General features: G+C 38.8%; 1 protein-coding gene across 1 annotated transcript in view; it reads right to left on the bottom strand.

The window, feature by feature from the left end:
• The window catches only part of LOC143019043 (lachesin-like), a 193,685-nt gene that overhangs the window by 171,089 nt on the left and 12,596 nt on the right, over positions 1-10,000 (bottom strand). The window lies entirely within an intron of this gene.

Below are 10,000 nucleotides of genomic sequence, written 5' to 3'. Positions count from 1 at the left end.
AGGAGTGAGATAGTCCTTAGTAATTTTCATCAGGTTAGTTTGTCAAATTCATACAAAGTCGTTCTTAAGACTTTTACAAACAAAATATAAGATACCTTTTTGTTTAGCCTTTGTAGAATAGGAAAAGGACTATGATATTGCAGAACAAGCAGCAAAACTAATTCCTGTTGGCAAACGGGGTGCTAAAAGACATACTGTAATTCTTCTATAGAACATTTACGAAAGTTTATGTTACGGTTCGACAATATAAAGACCTAAAGTAATTGCAGTATAGCTAGGAGTGACTTTTGGATAAAATATTTGAAAGAACATTAATTTTTAACATTAACACAGAATATCTTCATCACCTGAATCTAGTGAATCACCTTTCCCTCACCTCAGACACAGCAATTATTGAAAAACAAATAACAATTATTTCTTTGGATTTAAGAGGTCAATCAATATGACGAAACAATTCCGCAGTTACCGTCTGTCATCAGACAGATTAAAAAAAAAAAAAAAAAAAGGAGATTTTGTTCGAAGATGAGTTTGTATAAACTGGAGCCTTTACACCATACTTCCCATTCGCACCCCGACCAACAGTGCCTTTAATACCATGAAATCCACCATGAACATTATAAAAGTGAACATTAGTATTACGAAACCCTCGTGAACTAGAAATGACAGATAACTAAGTCAATTCTCCAGAAACTGGTGCGTGCGCGTTTACGCGTGTAGGCGAAAACAAACGCCATAATAATATCACAAACAGTAGTGGCAGTTGTCCCAGGAGCTTGTAAAGGAGGTGGTGTAGGGGATAGAGAGAGGCGTAGGGAGAGAACCGGGAGGAGGGGGGGTTAGGGGGGGAGGAGGAGGAGGAGGAGGAGGAGGAGGAGGAGGAGGAGGAGGAGGAGGAGGAGGAGGAGGAGGAGGAGGAGGAGGAGGAGGAGGAGGCTGGGGTGTGAACGAGGGGGATGGTGGGGGTGTGGAGGAGGAGGAGGAGGAGGAAGAGGAGGAGGAGTATTTGGAGGAGGAGGAGGAGGAAGAGTAGCAGTTAAAGCGAGACACAGGAGGCAATAGTGATTCCAACATCGCTGTTTTGTTTACATTCGTACGGTCTGGGGTGACACGGCTATAAACGCGCACAGGGCTCTCCCCCCTTGCAGTCAAGATATTCCTTTTGGTCCCGGGTCTCTCCTTGGAAGTAGAGGTTATAATGGGTCTGTTAACACCGGGGAGTGGGGAAGGGTGCGTTTGAGTGCAGGATGGTTGGGAACGAAAGGAAGGGCCAGGAATTCGAGAAGGCAACTGAGGGAATGGAAAGATCAGAATTACAGGATAAGTAATTCCTGACTCTCTCTCTATCTCTACCTCTCTCTCTCTCTACCTCTCTCTCTCTCTACCTATCTCTCTCTCTCTCTATCTCTCTCTCTATCTCTCTCTCTATCTCTCTCTCTATCTCTCTCTCTATCTCTCTATCTCTCTCTATATCTCTCTCTCTATATCTCTCTCTATCTCTCTCTCTCTCTCTCTCTCTCTCTCTCTCTCTCTCTCTCTGTATCTATCTCTCTATCTCTCTATCTATCTCTATATCTATCTCTCTATCTTTATCTATCTCTCTCTCTCTCTCTCTCTATATATATATATATATATATATCCCTCTCTCTCTCTCTCTCTCTCCTCTCTCTCTCTCTCTCTCTCTCTCTCTCTCTCTCTCTATCTCTATCTCTCTCTATCTCTCTATATCTCTATCTCTATCTCTCTTTATCTCTATCTCTCTTTATCTCTATCTATCTCTCTTTCTCTCCCTCTCTCTCCCTCTCAATCTCTCTCCCTCTCTGTCTCTCTTTCTATATATCTCTATCTCTCTTTCTCTATCTCTCTATCTCTCTCTATCTTTCGCTATCTCTCTCCCGGTATCTCTCTCTCTCTCTCTATCTCTCTCTCCCTCTCTCTCTATCTCTCTCTATCTCTCTCTCTATCTCTATCTCTCTCTATCTCTCGCTATCTCTCTCTATCTCTCTCTCTATCTCTATCTCTATCTGTGTGTGTGTGTGTGTGTGTGTGTGTGTGTGTGTGTGTGTGTGTGTGTGTGTGTGTGTTTACCAAATATCATTTACCTACTTGTAATGCGCAGGAAAAAGGGTGCAATTGTGGGATACTGTCTCTTTGTATCCATTCATCAAACTGGGGCTTAGATTAACTCATGTGTTCTATTTGAATATTTCCTCTTTTATCTTTTTTTCAGAAATTATACATCAATACGGAAATACATTTTTGAGATCCTTCAAAAACCTTGCTTTTTCATCTTTTCCATAACCTCTTGTTATTATCTCATCCCGAGCAAAGACATCTTCCTTGTCAGTTTTGTCCTTTCTGTTTTGTCCAAAAATTTTAACCTTTATACAACCTATCTGGTAGCTGCCCTTTGTATTCTTCTGACCTAACTTATATTTACCTATTTTTGCGGGGACATTACTATTGCATATTCTTTTCCATAGGATATATCATGATGGCCCCCCATCTTTATCGATTACCCTGACATATTTTTCCTAATTCCCTCTAAATAAGAGAGCTTTAATCAATTGTTTCAGAAATTTGTATTGTTCTGAGTCCACAGCCAATCTAGTAGCACGGCACGCCTCTACAATTTCCAGTGTCTCATGTGACACAAAATCACTCCTCGACCTTGTACGACCTCCAATGCACTCCTCGACAGCTTTCAGAATTTCGCGTTTAAAGTCACTCCGCAGTTTCGGAGGGTTATTAAGGCCGTCAAGCATTTTGAATCTATTGGAGCTAATTTCGAGATTGTCTTGAACTTGATATATGGCCCAAGTACTGTAAACAGAAGTCTAAGGTCATTTCCAAAGAACTCAGCCCTCAAGTAAACAGTACACCTCTGTAAGATTCTGCAATATGTTCAAAGTGTGATACTCCTTGATATTCTAGATTTTTTTTCAAATCCAGAAGGAAAGAACTGTTAATATTTCTGGTTCTAGAGTCACTGGTTCCAATACACAATTCAGTGCCAACTCTGTCAGTTCCAGTAAACATGCTTCGACAAACATTCCCTTCTCTTCGATAGCATACAACTTACTTTTGACACTTTGAAACAATCTTGGTCATTTCTTTATTAGTAATCTCTATTGAAAGATTTATATCTCAGCTACTTATAGGACAGCTTGAATGAAATTAAGCTCTCTGTACATTCTTAAAGAATTCTAAACTCAAACTCAGATGGTGATTCTATATTGGTGCCCTTTTTGCCCTTGTATGAGTATGCCTTTTTCTTTTTGGCTACCCCCCGTGTAAGGGGGAAAAAGCCTTTGGTATATGTATGTATGTATGTATGTATGTATGTATGAGTATGCCTATTACGTTTGGCGAGGCCTTACCTCAATCAACACTTTCGAGAAAGGTGGAGTCCAAAGCTTTCCACGTTCTTATTCCTCACTGACAGTCTTCAGCCTCTCCTTCCCCAGCCCACGGAAACCACGAAACAACAATATCTGAAACGCATCATCCTTTCTTTGTTCAATTAACTTTTGCAAAAAATCAGCCAGCTCGTGTACATTGCCTCCCTTTTTTCCGTTAAGAAACACCGGAACTCTTCTATCTGAGACTTTTACATGTGCCTATGACGAGAATTATTTCAACAAGTGGAATATCAAGACACCTCCCTTCCACTTCCACTTGAATTCCAAATGGTAATATATTTTTATTTATTTTGTTGTTGTTTTCCACGGCGGTGCTTGTGGTTCTGTTATTTATATATTTTTCTTAACCTTTTATTATTTGTTTATCAATTTATTCATCATATTCATTCGTTTTGTTTCTATTTATTCATTCATTTATGTATCTATGTTTGTTCATTTAGCATTTACCTAATTAATCTATTTATTTATTTATTTATTTATTCATTTATTCACTCATTATCTATTTACTTATTTTGTTCTTTTTTCAAAGCGACACTTGAGGTTCTTATATTTACTTTTTTCTTTGTATTCTTAATCTTTTCTTTATCTATATATCTATTTATTCATCTGTTAGATTAGTCACTCATTTATTCGTTAACTTATTTTTCTAAACATCTATTCATTCATTTATTTGTTTATTCAGTTACTTATTTTTTATTTATCTATTAATTAATGAACTCGTTTATTTAACTACTTATTTATCTTTTTATTTGTTCATTTATTTATCTAGTTATCTGTTTACGTATTTCATTACTTTCATATTTATTCATTTATATATTTATTCAAATATCCATTTATATTTTGCCTTTTCATGGCTCTTTGAAATATATAGATAAAAAAGTATCAGGAAAATTGACGCAATTTTCAACCACTTAAATATTTTGCAGCTTACTGCTAAAAAAATTCCACGGTGTGAGTAATCCAGGCATAATGTTCAATGCATTAAATCTTTAAATTAGATCCGACGCATAACATCTGCGCTCTTGCACCAGCGACGATCTACTCATCAAATATTCCAAAACAGATTTGAACGCAAACAGTCAACAGCAGAAGACAAACAATGAAAAAACAAATTTTAGCGAAAAAAAGGTAATGAATATAAGCAAATATTTGGCTAACATAAACGTTCTCGCCTAGTCCGTTGTGTATATATGCAAACGTACATAACGCAATGTAAATAAATGTCACAGTGCAGACATGCATCCGTTCTACGGGATAGGCGGATTACCCTAAAATGAGGACAAGATGGAAAAAAAAGATAATAGCTAAGATAAATGTATATTTATATGCTTATTAGGTAAAAGAGCAGGCAAGAGTACAATACATTTTGGAGGCGATATTACAGAAAAAAAAAGTGAAATTGTGCAGATCATGTCAGCAGAAAGGTAAATGACACATCAAGTAATTGTTCTAACCGAATGCCATCAGGTGGTAAGCGTAGAAGAGAAAGATCAAGCATGATGTCGAGATACGAGATAAAGAGAAGTGACGTGGCTGTGGATGACAAGTTGTTTGATTCATGGAAGTCGTTGTGAACTACTTTTATTCAGTAGTGGACACCGAATGGACATTGAATTGAGATATGCAGTGAATGTACATTACATACAATCGCACGCACACACACACACACACACACACACACACACACACACACACACACACACACACACACACACACACACACACACACACACACACACACACACACATTTTGTCTGCTAGTGCTGGAGTGCCGGCTCCCAGTACTACGAATCTGATATTTTCAGCTGTGATTGGGACTCGGATCCCTAAATTAGCAGTCGAACGCGGCACTCCCACACCATTGAGCTGTGTGTGTGTGCATGTGTGCGCGTGTGTATATATGTGTGTGTGTGTATGTGTACATGTATGTATATGACAAATAAACAGAATTTAGATATCTAATTAAACAATGAAATGAATAACTAGCTACATAAGCTACTAAGTAAATTAATAGATGACCCAGGGCAGTGGGCGAGATGCAGGGATGACCCGTCATCCAGGAGGTGCCAAGATAAGAGGGAGGGAAGAGGGTGGAGGGGAGTGGAGTATGTTAGGGATGGAATGGGTGGGAGAGGTTTCTATGACTTTGTTTTTTGGCTACCTGCCTTATAAGGGGGAAAAAAGCCTTTGGTGTATGTATATATAGGAGAATAAATAAGTAGCTAAACAGATAGTTAGTAGATATATAAGCAAACGAGTAATTGGATAGAAAACAGATCAGTAAATTTATAAATAAAGAAATGCGTATCAGGAAATCCAGCCCTTACTCCTCTGCCTGACCGTGGGAGTAACCACAGTATATGCATCAGTAATTGAGTGGACAAACATATACATAAATTACTAATGTCGTTTTTTCACGTCAACAGCGAAATTTACTCATCGAGGAACCAAAACGGTTTGAATGTAATACACTGCTGATGATTAGTCCTCTACTGTTTCAAGGGTTTCGAATAAAATCCTGTGAAATTAGTCATACTAAAGTCTCTAAAGAGGCTCCCAAGAATGTATAATAGATATGAATGTATGTTTACACTACTAAAGGTGGCACAATCGGAAACGTGCTGGTCTCGCATTCGCTTAATTCTGGGTTCGAATCCCGCACTTTTCCCCAATTCACAGCAGTGACTGTTACCTACCCCCAACAGTCCCCAAAGCACTTAGGGCAAAGGTAACGACTTTGGCCCCATCTTCAAGCCTTCTGGCATAGGTTCTTCACCTTATACTCGTAGGTCGATCATTTATAAAGAATTGCTCATATATCATCTTTTTCGTAGACTCATTGTGATGATCTCGTCTTGATTCGTCAATCGCTCTTCACTCAATGGTTTTGACTCTGACAAATGCGATGTAGAAAACGGTTACGTGATTCTTTTAATCCAAAAACTGCTGACCGATTTCTTGACTATTATATATATATATATATATATATATATATATATATACATATATATATACATATATATATACATATATATATATATATATATATATATCTGTATATATATGCATATATATTATATATATTATATATATATATATATATACATATATGTATATATATATATATATATATATATATATATATGAATAGCAAATCAATAAACGATTAAATAGATTGATCAATAAGATAAATGAAATAAATGAATTTCACTGGAACAGGCCTTCAGTCCGCTTCACTTTATCCATTTACAACCACTCACCAGTCATTTCTATCCTTTGCACTCTCTTCCTTGCTGGACAGGCTCCTGCATCCAATGCCCCCGTTCATTCACTCATTTCCGATTCGCTTCCCTATTCGACATTATCCACTTGGGAGGGGAAAAGGGAATAAGGTAGATGGATATATATTTACATGTACATGTTTAGACTTTCTGGAAAAAAATGTATATACTTGCTGCAAGCTGGTGGCGTAATCGAAATCGTGCGGCTTTCCTGTTCTCCTAGCCACAAGACAGTTTGAGTCCTTTTCTCCGGATCTATCCTAGGAGTGAATTGTATGCCATAGCATTCCAAGTGCATTAGGCAAAAGTGACGACGATAATCGTAGTTTTTCTCCCGTATATTTCTCACCTTCAATGCATGGACTGTATATAGGCATATCACACCAGGAACACCACTCTCGGATAGGGAATGGAGATAGAAGGGATGGAAGGAGGGCTTTAGGCGGAGGGTGTGGTGGTGGTAGGGGGAGGGGTGGGGGTGGGGGGGGCTGAAGGGTTAGGGGATGGTGGCGATGGGTAGCGAGGGCAGACTCCAGCAATTACCAACACACTCCTGCCTATTTGCATCTGGAACTGTTTGTTCGTATGTTCGTGCGTGTCAGCTGGGGTCTGTGTACGTGTGTATTTGCGTATGTGTGCGTATGTGTCGGAGTGTGTGTGTGTGTGTGTGTGTGTGTGTGTGTGTGTGTGTGTGTGTGTGTGTGTGTGTGTGTGTGTGTGTGTGTGTGTGTGTGTTTATGTGCGCGTGTATGTGTGTGTAATTCATCATGGCCTTGGATCACGTGTTGGACTCATGATCGACAGTTTTTTTCCCTCCCAGAAGAGAGCCCAGAGATCATATATGACCGATCTATGGGTAATGTTATGACATTACACGCACACACACACCCAACTCCCCGCCCACAAGAGTTGGAGTAACGACTCGCAGTGCAGCGATACTGATATTATTTCAGCCTTGGGTGAGATTCGAACTCGGACCGCCGTAGCAGTGGTTGCGAACGCTACCACTGCGCCGTCGAGTCGTGTGTGTGTGTGCGCGTGTGTGTGTGTATGTGTGTGTGTTTGTGTGTTTATATATATATATATTTATATATGTGTGTGTGTGTGTTCTTTACATAATATTGACTAGGACAATGTAAAGCAAATTGTTGTTTGGAATTCTGTATTGATAAGAAACATTACTGAATCTAGTTTTATCAGAAATACTTTTAATGACATTCTAAACTTGAGTTTGTGGTTATATAAGTTAGATGATTTCATTATCAAGAGAATAGTTCAGCAGCATTAGGGCACCCACGAAGTGCATTACCTTAACACACACACACACACACACACACACACACACACACACACACACACACACACACACACACACACACACACACACACACACACACAAAATATATATATATATATATATATAAATATATATATATATATATATATATATATATATATATATGTATGACCCGTTTGGGGTATGGCTACATGTTATTGTGATGTTAAAATCTGTTCAGTGGCATGCAGCTAATACTTTAGGGTCACTATGGGGCGCCCCTACGGCCCAAAGTCATACTTCATTTTATCTGTGATAGGGGAACTATTTGTTTATGTAGAAATTATGCTACTTTATCATACTGCGACTGTCCCTTCGTTATGCTGTCTCCTCCACTCTTAATAGTGTCCTTTACCACTTCTCTAATTATACATTTCCTTTTTCGACAAACCTTGTAGCAGGGCATAAAGAATAGTGCCACAGAGGTTCCCATACGACAAAAACAGGGCGGGGATAGGACTACACATCCTACTCTCTGTAGCCCCCCCCCCCCCCCAAAAAAACAAAAACAAAAAAAAAAACTACGAGGTTCTGGTGGGGATTTTCTTCCCACAACCCTAAGATTTTGGTCTTTTAATGTGCGTAGGTGTAGAACAGATGAGTGTAAAAGGGAAGAGAAAGACAATATTTTGTGAGAGGAAAGATGGATGTGTTGGCCTCGAGTGAAACAAAGTTGAAATGGAGGGGCGATTTTGAATTTGGGAGTGTAGTGGGGAGTGGGAGGGTTAGGAGTTGAGGGCTGACTATATTAGTAAGTGAAGAGATAGGTAAACGTGTGGTGGAGTGGAAGGTTTCTTCAAAATTTGCGTTGTAGGTAAATCTGGGAAGGGAGATGTGGGTCGTTGTAAGTGCATATGGGCCTGGTGGTGAGAAGAATGTAGAGGAAAGGGAGGCTTTTTGGATAAATTTAAAGGAGTACATAGATGGTTTAGGGAGAAATATCAGTATAGTGGTATTGGGAGATCTTAATGCTAGGATAGGAGATAAACCGATAGACGGAATGGTTTAGAAATGTGGAGTTTCAAGAAAAAATCGCAGTGGAGAATGATGGTGAAAATGTGTCTAGAGAGTTGATGATAGCTAACACAGTGTTTAGGAGGAAGTCAAAAATAAATATACATGGGAGAGGGTGATAAACAGGGCTTTAATGGACTATATAGTGGTCACCAGGAGAAGAGTAGGAAGATTATTTAGATGTACATGTTTCTAGTGGTGGAATATCAGATATTTTTTGGTGGAAAGTAAGTTGAAAGTGGAGGATAGATGGAGAAAGAGGTACAAGGACTGAATGTAGGGAGGTATTTACAGTAAACTGCTTAATTGAAAAAGAAAAGGAGAAGGAATACAAGAAGTTGAGAGAAGAGTGGAAAGGAGTGAAGGATAGAGTAGAACTAGGAATGGAAGAGGAATGGGGAAGTTTCAAGGAATGGATTTCCAGGTGTGCAAAGATGGTGTGTGGAATAAGGAGGATGGGAGGATATAGAGGTAAGGGTAGTGAGTGGTGGGATAATGAAGCAAAGAAGGTTATAAAAGTATTCACAGATTGGTTGCAAAATAGGAGAGAATTATATGAGAGGTACAAAGAAAAGAGAAAAGAAGTAGAGTAAGATAAAAAAAAAAGGAGAGCAGATGTAAAATGGGATATAAGTATGACAGGATTTTTTTAAAGTAATAAAAATATGTTTTAGAAGGAAATTAAGAATGTAAAAGAAGGCGAATCAAGCAGAGAAGAAAATCTAAGCGTGCGTACGGAGAGATGATAATGGAAGAGACAGCAGTAAGAGGTAGATGGGCAGAGTATTTTAGAGAGGTTAAATGTGAAGGAGGGTAGGGAGGGAAAGGTAGTTGCAGTGGGAGGCGTTAAGAAAAGGACAGTGATGAATGAGGAAAACGGAAGAGAAATAAGAAAAGATGAAGTGAAAGCAGTTATTAAGATGATGAGAAAAGGTAAGGCACCTGGGTTA

The sequence above is a fragment of the Oratosquilla oratoria genome, chromosome 36 (genome assembly GCF_046742065.1).
Source record: "Oratosquilla oratoria isolate Oo_2021 chromosome 36, ASM4674206v1, whole genome shotgun sequence".
Taxonomy (NCBI): Eukaryota; Metazoa; Arthropoda; class Malacostraca; order Stomatopoda; family Squillidae; genus Oratosquilla; species Oratosquilla oratoria.
Note: the sequence above shows the minus strand (reverse complement) of the source record. Positions and strands in the feature narration are given on the sequence as shown.